The sequence below is a fragment of the Marmota flaviventris genome, chromosome 2 (genome assembly GCF_047511675.1).
Source record: "Marmota flaviventris isolate mMarFla1 chromosome 2, mMarFla1.hap1, whole genome shotgun sequence".
NCBI lineage: Eukaryota > Metazoa > Chordata > Mammalia > Rodentia > Sciuridae > Marmota > Marmota flaviventris.
In genome coordinates this window covers 143,898,582-143,913,988 of record NC_092499.1, presented here as the reverse complement: position 1 = coordinate 143,913,988, position 15,407 = coordinate 143,898,582, and positions in this window count along the sequence as shown.

Sequence of the window (15,407 nt, the reverse complement as noted above, 5' to 3'; positions counted from 1 at the left end):
TATTTCTGAGACATGTCAATTAAAATATTCTTTGGGGTCTATGGATCTGTCAATATGACCTAATAATTCTGGAAGATTTTTAATTATCTTTTTCCAAATGGTATGTTTAGATGCATGCAATTTTATATTTTCTCTATCTCTAGGATTATCATTATTATTATTTTATGATGTCTCCCTATTTATACTTACTAATGTCCTTTATCTCATATCATTTTCTCTATTATTATTGCTATCTCTACTATTATTGATTTCATTTTATGAATTTAATATATACTTTCCTACTACTATATTTTCAACTATCCATTATTTTTTACTATGTCTCTTGTCAGCAACACATGGATTTGGCTCAGGTCTTACCCAATTTCTAAGTTATTGCTTACAATAATTTGACTCCCACCTTATTTAAACTCTTTCAAAATCCAAGTATTAGTTTCTAGAGTCAAGCAAAGGATATTTTGTATTTAAAAAAAAAGGTTATTTTTTGTATGCTACTCTTCTGTGCTAAAAGCCCTTCTTACAGTGATTGCATGTCATTATATAAAAATGTTATTTTCCTCACCCTGCTGCAGACTTTGTGATTCCAAGTTGATAGCTATCAATCATTAACTCTTACTTGTCATATTAACCCATTGAACCTGAGTTATGTCAGCATCCCTGCAGGTGGTGTTGGAGCGCCTGAGACTGGCACACTGTGGATTTCATTCAACTGGAGCTTTTAATTTTTAATTTTTAATTAATTAATTTATTTATTTATTTTTGCTGAGGTTCTTGCATAATATTAGTAGCCTGAATTCAGGGATGCAAGCAAGAACAGATGTCCTTTCTTTGGGCAGCAGTGAGAACCTACCCTTTTTTATCCACCCTTGGGGCCTGTGACATTCCCTGGTTCCCCGAAGAACATAGTGATTTCAGTTCCTGTGAAGCATTGGCTTTGAGTCACCTCTCTAATCTTTGCTCCTGGACATTACATTTTTAGGGAAGTTTCATTGTATATATAGACAATTTTTCCTCCTCCTTCTTCCTTTTTTTTAAGGTTTTCCACATATTTGAAATGTAAAACAGGATTTCTCCTGGTAGCTCAGTCTGTATAATTGGCCATAGTCCATAGGCATCCTCTTTATTAGCCTATATATATCCTACAGTGTGCCACCTTTTGGGATGAATCTAAATAGCCAAAGAATGGGAAGGGAGAAATACTATAACCTTGCCTAGCTTGCCTAGCATAGAAGTGATTTTGACTTTCCCAAACACTGATTGGGGACTTAAAATATTCACCTCTATCATACTTAGCATTGCTACAAAAGAAGACCTGTGGGCACCATGCTCATTAGGAGAAGACACCAGGCTACTACCCTGGAGTTCAAGGAATGAAACAGACATTAGCCATGCCCTCTAGCATTTCCAACCTGAGTGTGTTGACACCTGTAGAATACCAGGACCTCATTTCTTCCATGTTTAGGTATGTGCAATAAATTCCAGACTTCTCTGCATAGCATTCAAGGATGCTGATTAGTCCCTTTGGTTTATAGTTTATAGTACTATAAAGAAGAAGGAGGAGGAGGAGGAGGAGGAGGAGGAAAAGGAGAAAGACTTAATGCTTGTGTCCCCTCAAAATTCTTATAATGAAACTCTCATCCAAATGTTAATAGTATTTGGAGTTGAGACCTTTGGGAAGTAAGTAGATCAGGTGAGTGGAGCTCTCATAAATGGGATTAATGCCCTTATAAGAAGAGATAATCTTTCTTTGCCATGGGAGGTGATAGCTGTCTGAGAGCCCAGTAAGAGGACTGTCATCAGAAACCAACCACGCTGACACCCTGGTCTCTGGTGAAAAATAAGTGTTTATTTTTTAAGCCACCTAGTCTATGATATTCTGTTAGAGCAGTATGAACTAGGACATAGTTTCCCAAAAGCATCATCCTTTCCTTCACCACTGCGACTTACCATGTGCTAGTCCCTCTGCCCAGCTGGATTCCCTGTTCCTGCTTTCTTGGAAGACTTGAGACTGGCTTTTGAGACTGACCTCACGAGTCCCTGCATGTATTAAGTTTTCCTGTTCTTGTACACTTCAATCCAGATCCTGGATTCCCTCCTGTGCAGGGAATCTTTTACTTCCACTACAGAGCTCATTGCAAAGCTTGTTGATACTTTCCCTCTCTCCTAACAGCAATGTGAGCAATTGAAGCAAGATAATGTGTTTTACATGGCTTTATGTCCCAGGCACCTGTCATGATGTTTAGTGCAAGACCCATGTTCATTAAAGGAATATTGAATGAGCGAAGGTGTTTGTATGAAGGAATACTCCTATTTCCTTTGTGATCTCCCCCAACCATCTTTTAAGGTACAGGTCCATGGATCTCTGCTTCCACCTTAGGGCTGAAACCAAGCCCTGAACCTCAGCTCAGTCAGCTAATGGCCCTACACTTGACTTATTCTGGACAGGTAATCCATGACATACTTCACTGTTCCTGTGTATTTCAGCTTGAGCCTGGGCTGCATCTGCTCCAAGAACTCAGATTTATCTTCATACATCAGTTAGCCTGTGGATTAGGAATGGCCCAAGGTAAATTTATGTTAAGACAGTGAACAAATTCTTCTGAGTGGAAGAAGAAAACAGGTACAAAAAGCTTTATTCATTTTTTTTTCCAAAACAGATATGGAAGGATGGGCTTGACTCACCCAATCTATATTGTTTTTCAGTGTCAATCATGTGCTGGAACTATGCCCAGGAATGGGGTGCAGCAGTGAGAAAGGGAGGTGTGATCCCTGTCCTCCTCGATTCTATATTCTGGCTGGGAAGATTTTAGATAAATATAACTTCAATCTCCAGATCTCACCAACTGTGACTGCCTGTATGTCATGTAACCTTTAGAGCTTTCAAAATAAATCAATCTGTAACCATCCACTTGAACAGATTTCCTGGAATCCGGTCTTGCCCTCTGGGCTTATTATTTTCCATGTGCCTTCACGATCTGTCCTTTATCCTTCTCTGCCCTGCTCTGTGCCCCAGGAGGGCTCCTTCTCTATGGATTCCCACTAACAGCAGCCACTAGGAGTTACCTATGGGCTATTGGAAGATAAGAGGAAACAGAAACAAATGTTCTTAACCCCTTAGGACCTTCTTGGTCCACTTTTTTCTCTGTTCTGCTAAGTAGGCTCACTGATTCCATTAAGTTCAGGGCTGGCTATACCTTCCCCTTGACCTTCAGCCCTAATTTGGTAACAACCCTTATCCTCACTATTCCTTGCTGACGGACTCCAGTAACTGGGATATCCACGCCTCTCAATTTGGCCTCACTGATTCAGTGTGTTCTACTCTTGCCAAACTTTTGACCCTCAAATCAGGTGAGATCAGGAAGTCTGAAACTGTGGTTCATTCATTGTAAGTCTACATTCAAAACCTCTGCTGGCATGGTATTTCTTCCTGTTACAGTTTGGATATGAGGAATGTCCTGTGTTAAGGCAGGAACATTCAGAGGTGAAACAATTAGACTGCGAGAGCTGTAACCTGTTTAGTTCATCCTAGTTTAAATGGACCATCTGGGTGATAACTTGAGGCATGTGGAATGTGGCTGGAAGAAATGGATCATTGAGGGCATGTCCTCAAATGGGTGTCTTCCTTAAAGATCCCCCAACTCCCTTCCTGGCCAAGATGAAGTCAGCAACTTTCTTCCACTAAGCCCTTCCATCATGATGTTCTGCCTCACCTTGGGCACAGAGCAAAGAAGTCAGCTGACTATGGACTGAACCTCTAAAATTGTGAGTCCAAATAAACTTTTCCTCCTATAAGTTCTGTTTTTTTCAGGTATTTTGGTTATAGCAATAAAAACCTGACTAATATACTGCCTTATCCTCTGCAAAAACATCTGCTTATTAGACAGACTCTCCCCAGCTATCCTGATGGTTAATATACATTGACATAGAAGTCTCCATGGGTCAAATAGGAGCAAGATAAAGGAAAGTGGAAAATTCTATGGGAGAATGAAATTACTTCATGCATTCCCATAGGGGTCAAAATTCGTTCTTAGGGACCAGCAAAAAAAAAATTAGTCATTACAAGGCTTATGATTTCCAAAACAGCTTCATTACATAAACAGATAGAAAGCACATCTGTGCTATTAAAATTTCATGGGGTGGCAATTAGTAAAAATGTTTTATAAGTCTTTGGGGGATGCAAGAATGCGTAAAAGTGACTGGAAAATCATCAAAGAGGAGGGCTTTTCCCCAGATGACGGAAGAAGGAGGAAGAAGGAACCACATAGCATGGTTCACATCTCAAAGAGGGAATAGGATGGTTCTGCTGGAACTAGAAGTAGGTAGGGTCCTCCATGCAGGACAGTCTGACTAGAGAACTGGGTTCAAGGAGAGTGAAGTAAACAATAAAATGGTAGAGGCAAAAGGGCCTGATTCTAGAGTGGTACCTCTCAGTACAGCTAGTACTGCTATGTTGAATCCAAGGCCACAGCATGTGCTGACCAGAACTGGCATTGTCAGCAAGTCTTGCTGCCAATGCTTTCTACTTGGCTTGACAGGTGTGTGATACTGATATTGGCTGGTCTAGACTAGGTTAGCTTTGAGACTCTCCCAGATAAGGGCTATCCATTTTGCACTCAGTAGCTTGCACTGTCCTGTTCTTCTGACTAAGGTGTCTCCCTCTTTCTTCCTTTGCAGGCCAGCTGTTCCAGTTCTTTCAAGGATATAGGAGTTTCAGTGTTAAAAGCAGTATATTCTGAGTCACCCCATATAGGACCCAAATTGTGTTCTTTTGATCTTCAATAGGTATAGCAAACTGGTAGCAAGCATCTTCCCCTGTGTCCCATATCCTACCATCTAAACATTAGTTCTGTCTGTTTAGAGTAGTGATTCCCAGCCTGGGTTGCATATTATAATCACCTGGAGAACTTTCAATAACTACTGATGCTTAGGTGACACAGTAGAATAGTTAACTCAGAACCTCTTGGAGTAGAACCAGGCATGCGTATATTTTAAAACTCCCTAAATGATTCCCGTATATAGCCAAGCTGAAACCCACTGGCTCAGAGCAACAGCAGTGTTTAACTATTATTGTAAGGTGACTATCTTTGAGTTCACTCTAATTTGGAACAACTATTGCTATTTAATCTCAATGGTTCAATGTATTTGTCTCAACAGTAAGGTCCAGAGTACCATCTTCTGTCTAAATTTTGGAAATTAAACCAGTAAATCAAAAAGAGACAGAGGTGAGGTGATCAAAGCCCCTCTGAGCTCCTCTGTGGACCAAAATCCTGGAGGGTGTGGGAACTAGAAGGGTCTGAATATAGTCATGGTACTTCTTTCATAATCCCGTGGCCATTCTCCATCCCAGGCCCAATTAGCTCTCTGAATTGTGGATGATAGAGAGTGGGAGAATGCCAACTGACTATTAAAAATCTTGGCCTGTGTATTTTTTTGGCTCATTGGAGAGGCTAGTTCTTGTAATAGAAGCCATATTGCTCATTATGGTTCATCAGTGCTGTTTCCTGTGTGAGTCTCCACAGCCATTAGGGCATATTAAATGTAAAGCAGGGGGCAGAGCCAATATAATAGAATGCACTGCTGACCCCTGTTACACCCAGGATGTGCACAGCAGCAACAAAAGGATCCCCTGGTTAGGCAGCTGAAGGTTGGTACATAGGAGGCCAGCAGGCCCAGAGACAGTGAGAGGGCCAACACACTGGAGCAGGCACCTCCCCCCTCTAATCCCAGGAGGTCAAGTGTGCTTCTACATGCACCACAAGGTCTGCTTTGGTGGAATAGAAGAAACAGAAGCATATCTGAAAGTTTGAGTCATTATCTCAAAGAAGACTAGGTTATCTGAAAGAAACTGTAACTGAGAGAGGTTAAGATTCAGTTATGGTCAAGTTAGTACTCCTGATACCATTACCCCTGTCCTTGCCCCAAGCTCACCCCAATCAGGACTCAGGGATATGAGAAAGCTTGGGTCCCTTACAAGAAATAAAAACTATACCTTGAACATAATTGGCAGAGAATAAATTCTCTAACTCCAACTATTTGTGTGTCTTTGAGCAAGTTATTCATGAAGTTATTCATGAATATCATCTCCCAGGAACCATAGTGGGTATTAGGAATACAATAAAAAATGCAGAATGTCTTCAGACAGGGGATTTGCGGTCTTGTCTTACCTCAGTTTCCATCTTCCCTTTCAAATATATGATCCGTAGTTAACAAATATTACTTTTCTCTCTCTTCTGCCTAAAAAAAAAGAGTTTTTTTAAACCTACGGAAGATATATAAAAATTTTAAATAAAAAAGAGATATAGCTAAATTTACTTAATGATTGCATGAAAGAATACACATAAATATAAGTTAGACTCTATATCAGTGTGGTGAGTTCATTTTTCACCTGGAGTGTGGGTAGGAACAAAGATACTTGTTTTGAACATAAATATGTAATCCAAATGTCAGCATTTCCACCCTCCAAGGGGCACTTTTCTTAAGTATTTCTGGGAAAAGCAGCCATCTCATTCTTTGTCTTCTCTGCTTGGCTGCTCCTGTCCCACATCTTGGGCTTTCTAGATCTTCACCTTCACCTCCCCTATGAGCCATTACTTTTTCTCTGGTAAGCACTTGGGTTTTTTCCTTGGATTTTTTTCTCACAAGTACCCCTAACCCAAAACTCATGCAGTTTATATTATCTACTGTCAGACCTCAGTAATTAATAAGATCAAGGAGGGAAGACACCTAAACCTCGACTAGAATGTTGTTGATGTTTGCTCCATCCAATGTGACCTCTGCCTCTCTGTCTTGTAATCTACGCTTCCTCTTCCTCTAACAGAGAACTATGATATTCAAGTTCTAACTGTAAGACTCCTACACTTGTACACTGCTGGTGGGACTGCAAATTGGTGAGGCCAATTTGGAAAGCAGTATGGAGATTCCTGGGAAAGCTGGGTATGGATCCACCATTTGACCCAGCTATCGCCCTTCTCAGACTATTCCCTGAGGATCTTAAAAGAGCTCACTATAGGGGTACTGCCACATCAATGATCATAGTGGCACAATTCACAATAGCTAGACTGTGGAACCAACATAGATGTCCTTCAATAGATGAATGGATAAAAAAAATGTGGCATCTATACACAATGGAGTATTACGCAGCACTAAAAAATGACAAAATCATAGAATTTGCAGGGAAATGGATGGCATTAGAGCAGATTATGCTAAGCGAAGCTAGCCAATCCTTAAAAAACAAATGCCAAATGTCTTCTTTGATATAAAGAGAGCAACTAAGAACAGAACAGGGAGGAAGAGCATGAGGAAAAGATTAACATTAAACAAAGACAAGTGGGGGGAGAGAAAGGGAGAGAGAAGGGAAAGCATATGGAAATGGTAGGAGACCCTCAATGTTACACAAAATTACATATAAGAGGTTGTGAGGGGAAAGGGGGCGGGAACAAGGGAGAGAATTGAACAACAGCTGATGAGGTAGAGAGCGAAGATGGGAGGGGAGGGGAGGGTGGATAGTAGGGGATAGGAAAAGTAGCAGAATACAACAGTCACTAATATGCCATTAGGTAAAAATGTGAGTGTGTAACTGATGTGATTCTGCAATTTGTATTTGGGGTAAAAATGGGAGTTCATAACCCAATTGAGTCAAATGTATGAAAGATGATGTATCATGAGCTTTGTAATGTTTTGAACAACCAATAAATAAATAAATAAAGATTCCTTACCCTTTTCAGAGAACTCCCAGTCTCTGTCCAGAGATATTTTTTTCTTCTTCTCCAGGATCCATTTTACTCTGCCAGTCAAGGAATATGGGGTCCTAACATGTCCTGAAGAACTTTCCCCAAATTACGAGTGTTTCGGAGTGTTTTAATAAAATGTGCAGAGGGTTGACTATGATAAATGCATCAGAATTCTAAGTTTAGCAGCACCCACCAGAAAAAAACAAATTTCATGTTCAGAGGTTAAATTTTCTCCACTAATATGATGTGGACATATTTCCTTTTTATTACTTCTTCAGGAACTCCTTCAGTTTCCTATCTTTGATTTTTAGAAAATATACACCTACATATGCAACCATGTATACACATGAATAGGTTCTTCTTACTAATTCTGGAAAACAAATACACACACATAGACACACACACACACACACACACACACACACACACACACTCTGAGGAATACTAACCTTCTGAGGAAACACAATGCTCTAGCGAGGAGTTCAATTTACAGATAGGACATGAAGGATGCAAAAGACTTTCACTACCATAGTTGCAAAAAAAAAAAAAAAAAAGAATCAGAAAAACAAAATCAGTTTTCGATAACACTATTAAAGAATATGGACTAAAGGATGTCTTAATGAATTCCAGAGGATAATCCCATCTTAAGAAGGAGAGACACATGGAAGTTTAAATAACTGGGAGCCAGTAGTCTGATGTCCTAGTCAACAACTAAACACATCCTAAGGGCCCAGTAGGAAGACAATGTGTAAACATGTCATGGTAAAGCTGTCGTGTGGGATATCATTCAGTAATGAAAATGAAGTGCTGATACATGTAATGATATGAATGAATCCCACAATCATTATGCCAAGTGAAAGAAGGACGACATAAAGGAGTGTCTACTTCACTATGTTAGCATTTGTCACTGTGATAAATAACTGAAAAAAACAAACTAAAGGAGGAAAGTTTTATTTTGAACTCACAATATCAGATGTTTCAGTTCATGGTCAACAGGCATGGCAGTGGAAAGTTGCTCAGCTTACAGCAGCCAGGAATCAGAGAAAGAAAAAGGACAAGACATAGTTCCAAAGGGCATGCCCCCTTGGCCTACTTTCTCCAACCATGCTCCACTTGCCTGTGGTTTTCACTGGGTAGTATATTCAAATTATTATTTCATCAAATTTATAAATCCAAAGATGATTCCAAAGCCCTCATGATCTGATCATTACCTAAAAGCCCTACCTCTGGACATTGCTGCATTGCCTTTAACACATGAGTTTTTTTTTTTTTGGGGGGGGGGTGGGTGGGAGCATTCCATATCCTAACCATACATGTATGATTCCATTTTTCAGAAATTTAGGAAGAGACATATCTCCTATATACTGATAGAAATCAGAAGAGTGGTTGCCCATACGTATTAGTCAGCTTTCTTTTACTATATCAAAAATACCTGAGATAATCAACTTAAGACAGGAAAAGGTTTATTTTGGTTCACGGTTTTGGAGGTTAAAGTCCATAGTTAGCTGGACCCATTGCTTTTGGGCCTGTGGCTAGGCAGTACAACCATAGTGGGAGCACATGGCAGAGGTAAGTGAGTGGATACCTCAGGGTAAGCAGGAAGCAAGGGGCTGGAGGGAAGAGAGAGAGCAAGAGAGAAGGAGTGAGGGAGGGAAGCAAGAAACAAGCTCAGGTGAACCAATGGCCCTGGAACATCCCTTAATATATAAAAACCCTGTGCTACACACGTGTGTGCACTGTTAAGTTTGGATATTGCTGGAGCTTTCTGAGGGTGAGACCTAGGAATACCAGGCAGAAGAAAAGGGAAAGAATTATTCTGAGGTCTTGCATGTCTGACTACAAAGTCAGCTGAACTTACTGTGATTGACAGTTACACTATTTGGTCTGTGAAAGGTAGCCATAAATGTAATAAATCTCTTCTTAATCCAGTGACAAGGGGTTGAAAATAAACTTTGGCTTTCGGTCTCTGAAACAAAAGAAAGATTCATGGAATTCCACATGGTCTAAGGGGAAAGAACAGCAGTCGGGAAAAGGCTGAGGCGACATTGTCAGGAATGGCTTTTCTCACTTGTCTGAGAGGTTTTCCAGAAGGAACTCCTTATTTCATGCTCTGAACATCCAAATGCATAAATATGAGCTAGAGATTCTGCCCCCTCCCCACTAATTTTCAGGCTGACATCAATACATGGAGGAGGGCACAGGCAAGTAAAGAACAAATAAACAGGGAAAAAATCACTAGACTAGGGTCTCTCTTCTTAAGAAGCTGTAATCATGAGAGAAAAAAAAAAAAAACCCTTATTATTTATGCTTCTGAGACAGATTTCTGCTTGCGAGGGGCCAAAGAATCCCAACTGATATTAAGAAAAATATATGTATTTGTTGAAATCATGCATGCATAACATTTTCCTGAAAATGCACAATTACCTTTTTGAGAAAGATTGACCCTAATTGTCACATAATGCTTGGAAGATGCTCTCATGTATATTTTGCAGAAAGGTATTTTTAAGCCAACATGTTGAATGATAACCTAGTGTACAGAGTAAGCACAAGAATGTGAGAATTGTTTCCTAAGTAGGCTCCTGTTGACTAAGACTTTGCCAATGAGGTTGTCAGAATTATCTAAAACGACATCAGTGGCATCTAATCTTTAATCACAGTGTTCTTGGAAAGTCCTTATGTGTTATATAAACTGGCCACTCACTGACTGGAGTCATATGTGCTCTCTTTGAGTAACAGTTGTTCTTACAAATCCTGCAGGGATGAAGATGAGTGGCGATCAGGAAAACCCATCACCTCAGTGCATATGGAACCTATCCCAGACACCCCAACTGCAGGGCCTGTTTTTCACAGCATGAGTTCACTTCCCTTAATCATACTTTATGCTCTCCAAAAATAACGTGGAGGAAGCATACATTATGTACTTAAAGATAGACCATCTGTTTTACCTCTCTGCCAAGAAAGGAATTCCATATAAAAATGAATGCCTCAGGTCGTCATAGGAAGCAGAAAGCTAAGATAAATGTCTTTCCTTTTTTTTTTAATCCTCCCCCAACCAAAAAAAAAAAAAAAAAACATATGTACAAAATGTTTCCCATGACCACTCAATAAAACAGGTGGATACACTTAACTTTCACACACAGGCTATTAACTGAATGCAAACCCACAGCTGGAGATTCCTTAACATAAAGGTAGTGTGTGTGATAGAACAATTGGACCAAAAGCTGGGATTTTGGAATCTCTATCAATAGAGTATTGAATCCTTTGGGGCAAAGAGTAGGTTGTTTACATCTTTTTATCTCCCAACCCTATCTGTTTTAGGAGTGGAACAAATATAGAAAATACATATAAAATAGATAAAAATAAAAAGAACTATTTCTGTTTCACAAAATAATATCTTAAGCCAGGGTCTCAACCACTGTACATTAAATGAACCTTAGTCATTGCTAAGACATAAAGATGGCTGAAACATAAAGAAAGCTACCTTGTCAGACTCACTGGGCATTGCTTTCTGCTTTAATTATTCTTGGGAGAATCTTAGTCACCTCTATTTTTGTAGTCAATTTATGTCTCAGTTCATTTGTTGCACTGCTATAAAAATTTCACAGAGTAGATAATTTACAAACAATAGAAATTTGTTTCTTACAATAGGCATTTATTTTTAGTTCTGAAGGAAGGCAAATTTCCCTGTTTGGTGAGGGTGTGTCTGCTTCTAAATGGTGCCTGTTGCTGAAACCAGTGTTTTCCCCACATAGCAGAAGGTGTAAGAAGAAGAAGAATAGGCGAACAACTCTGTCACACCTTTTTATAAGTGTGTTAATCTCAGCCTTATTGACTTAATCACCTCTTGAAGGCCCTGTCTCTTAATAAGTCCACATTGGTGCTTAAGTTTTAGTGTGACTTTTGGAGACATATCTCGGTATTCCCCTTCTTGTGTCCATATGATTCTTGGTTACATCATAAAATCAGATCTCAATTTAAATCAATCATGAATATTAGTGATTGATGTTTGAGAAGTGAAGTTGAAGTTTAAAAAAAAATCTTCTATTAATCAATTTTAGCAAAGGTTTCAACTAAGTAATGCTGTGAAAATAAATTCACAGATAGACTAGTCTTCTCAGATTAGACCAAATCTCAAGCAGAGGATGTTTAATAAAATAATTGGTTTTATAGGATTTCCAGACCAGGGATCCTAACTCTCAGAAACCGTATAGGACTTCAAATTGTTGAATATCATTCATCCTGAAAATTACTCTTTTTAGTAAGACCACTGAGGACAAATGCTAATTTGTTTCAAGATATTCAACATGCACATCTCAGAGCATCTTGTCCTTTTTCCTTAAAATAAAATTTAAGTTCTGGTAGTTGGTGGTCTGTTCTGAGCCACACCTACCCCAAAAGAACCTACATTTAACGAGATCCTTGGCAATGTGTGTGCATATGAAAGGCTGAGGAGTGCTAGTCTAGACTAAGTAAATCCAGACTGCTTGCCATCTTAAGACTTCAGCAGCCATCCATGCTCAAGCAGTATCTGCAGCCTTGCAAATTGCTTGGAACTCAGCAAAGCTGCACTTGAGGCTCTAGAATAAGAAATATTTGCCTTTACATTATCTACTTTAAGAGCAAGCTTTTGGGAGGAGGTATATAATCCCCAAATATTTTACATCTTTTCTCCATTGGCCTTTGGCTCAAGAGCAACTGCCCTGACTACCCTGTTAGTATGACAGGGGGACAAACACAAGCACTAGCCATTGTCCTAGCTAGACCACTGCTGAGTTCTCTGGTTTTGAAATGAGTAAACAGAGAGCCCCAGTGTGTGAACCCTCAGAAGAAAAGGCCAAGGAGGATGGGGGTGAATTGACAAGTCTTAGTGTTAAAACATTTCAAACTATGGACTTGACTCCTCATCTTCTCCCAGCACAGACAGACACAACTTACAAGGTTAGCATATTAATGAACCAGTGTGTTTTGCTCTTTCCACCCTTCAAAACCACTCTATGTGCAAAATCAAAATGATCTCTTTTTCATCTAACATTTCCTAACATACTCCAAATCCCTCTACAATTTTTTAACCGGTCTCCAATATGCTTCAAAAGCATACTCTTTGTTCAACTGTAGGGTTATCTGCCACAATCATATTATCTCTTTGGATTTAATAAGAATGAACAGCTTTGAGCTAGCAATATACATATTAGGGAATTTCTACAGTCCAAAACAAAAAATACATTTGTCCCTGTTATATACACAGCTGTTCTCAATTTTTCCCAGATTATCTACTTTACCAGATATTTGTGAGGCCATACCCTCATCATTGCAACATGGAACAAAGAAAATTAATCAATATGCTTAAATCTATTACATATAGATATCTCACCACCCATTATAAAGAATACATCTTTATGTTAGGAAGTTAGAACCCTTGTAATTAGAATATTCTTAGTTCTGAACATTAGTTTAAATGTTCCTCTTTTGGGGCTGGAGATACAGCTCAGTTGATAGAGTGCTTGCCTCACATGTACAAGTTCCTGGGTTCAATCCCCAGCACCCCCTCCCCCCCAAAAAAAAAACTCTTCTCTTTTCCCTCTGTGCTTATGATATCTTAGTATTTTAAGAAAATTAAATAAGTTGACACATGCCATGTTCCTGGCATATTCCCTGGTATCCAGTTGGAGATCAATAAATGTTTTCTTTTTTTTTTTTTAATTTTTTATTGTTGGCTGTTCAAAACATTACATAGTTCTTGATATATCATATTTCACAATTTGATTCAAGTGGGTTATGAGCTCCCATTTTTACCCCATATACAGATTGCAGAATCACATCAGTTACACATCCATTGATTTACATATTGCCATACTAGTGTCTGTTGTATTCTGCTGTCTTTCCTATCCTCTACTATCCCCCCTCCCCTCCCCTCCCCTCCCCTCCCCTCCCCTCTTCTCTCTCTGCCCCCTTTACTGACATTCGTTTGTCCCCCTTGTATTATTTTTCCCCTTCCCCTCACTTCCTCTTGTATGTACTTTTGTATAACTCTGAGGGTCTCCTTCCATTTCCATGCATTTTCCCTTCTCTCTCCCTTTCCCTCCCACCTCTCATCCCTGTTTAATGTTAATCTTCTTCTCATGCTCTTCGACCCTACTCTGTTCTTAGTTACTCTCCTTATATCAAAGAAGACATTTGACATTTGTTTTTTAGGGATTGGCTAGCTTCACTTAGCATAATCTGCTCTAATGCCATCCATTTCCCTGTAAATTCTATGATTTTGTCATTTTTTAATGCAGAGTAATACTCCATTGTGTATAAATGCCACATTTTTTTTATCCATTCATCCATTGAAGGGCATCTAGGTTGGTTCCACAGTCTAGCTATTGTGAATTGTGCTGCTATGAACATCGATGTAGCAGTGTCCCTGTAGCATGCTCTTTTTAGGTCCTTAGGGAATAGACCGAGAAGGGGAATAGCTGGGTCAAATGGTGGCTCCATTCCCAACTTTCCAAGAAATCTCCATACTGCTTTCCAAATTGGCTGCACCAATTTGCAGTCCCACCAGCAATGTACAAGTGTACCCTTTTCCCCACATCCTCGCCAGCACTTGTTGTTGTTTGACTTCATAATGGCTGCCAATCTAACTGGAGTGAGATGGTATCTTAGGGTGGTTTTGATTTGCATTTCTCTGACTGCTAGAGATGGTGAGCATTTTTTCATGTACTTGTTGATTGACTGTATGTCCTCCTCTGAGAAGTGTCTGTTCAGGTCCTTGGCCCATTTGTTGATTGGGTTGTTTGTTCTCTTATTGTCTAATTTTTTGAGCTCTTTGTATACTCTGGATATTAGGGCTCTATCTGAAGTGTGAGGAGTAAAGATTTGTTCCCAGGATGTAGGCTCTCTATTTACCTCTCTTATTGTATCTTTTGCTGAGAAAAAACTTTTTAGTTTGAGTAAGTCCCATTTGTTGATTCTAGTTATTAACTTTTGTGCTATGGGTGTCCTATCTTTCTCCCCCATCTTCTGTATTGAAGACTGATGAGAACTTTATAGAGTAAGGGGCATTTCAGTTGGTCATAAAAGAAAGAAGGGTTTGCATAGTGGAAGTTTGGAATGGAAGGATTCCATGCTGATAAAAATAAGACACTTCAAGTAAGTGTGAAAATAAGCAGAGACCAGTGGGAAGTGTTGAGGGAATAAGGCAGGCAGGAAAAGGGCCACAGAGAAGAGAAAGGGAAAGACCAGGCCATTTGGAAGCAGATATTGGGACTAGGGAGTATCCTGACATTGCTCCTGACAGCTTCAATCACAACAGCTCCTCCTTGGCTAGAACACCCTGTCACAGCTGCTGACAGCTTTAACCACAATAGCTCTTCCTTAGCTACCTCTACCCCTGCACTTACCTATAGCCCACCACAAAGTATACCCCTACCTGAAGCACTTCCCAACAGACACATCAAACCACAAAGTTGAGTCCCAGCCTCTTCATTCTGTAAATGAGGGATTGAAATTGTGCACTTCTGATTGGCTTATTAAGCTGGGAGCTTGAAGAGCTTGATTTGTCCTCACCCCACGTGTGCTGAGCCATCAGACAGATCTTTTAAAACCTCTAGACAACAAACATCTGTAGGCTTTCTCTTGGGACCCCTCCATCTTCAGGAGCTCTGATTTCTTTCTGTAACTCTAATAAATCCTGTT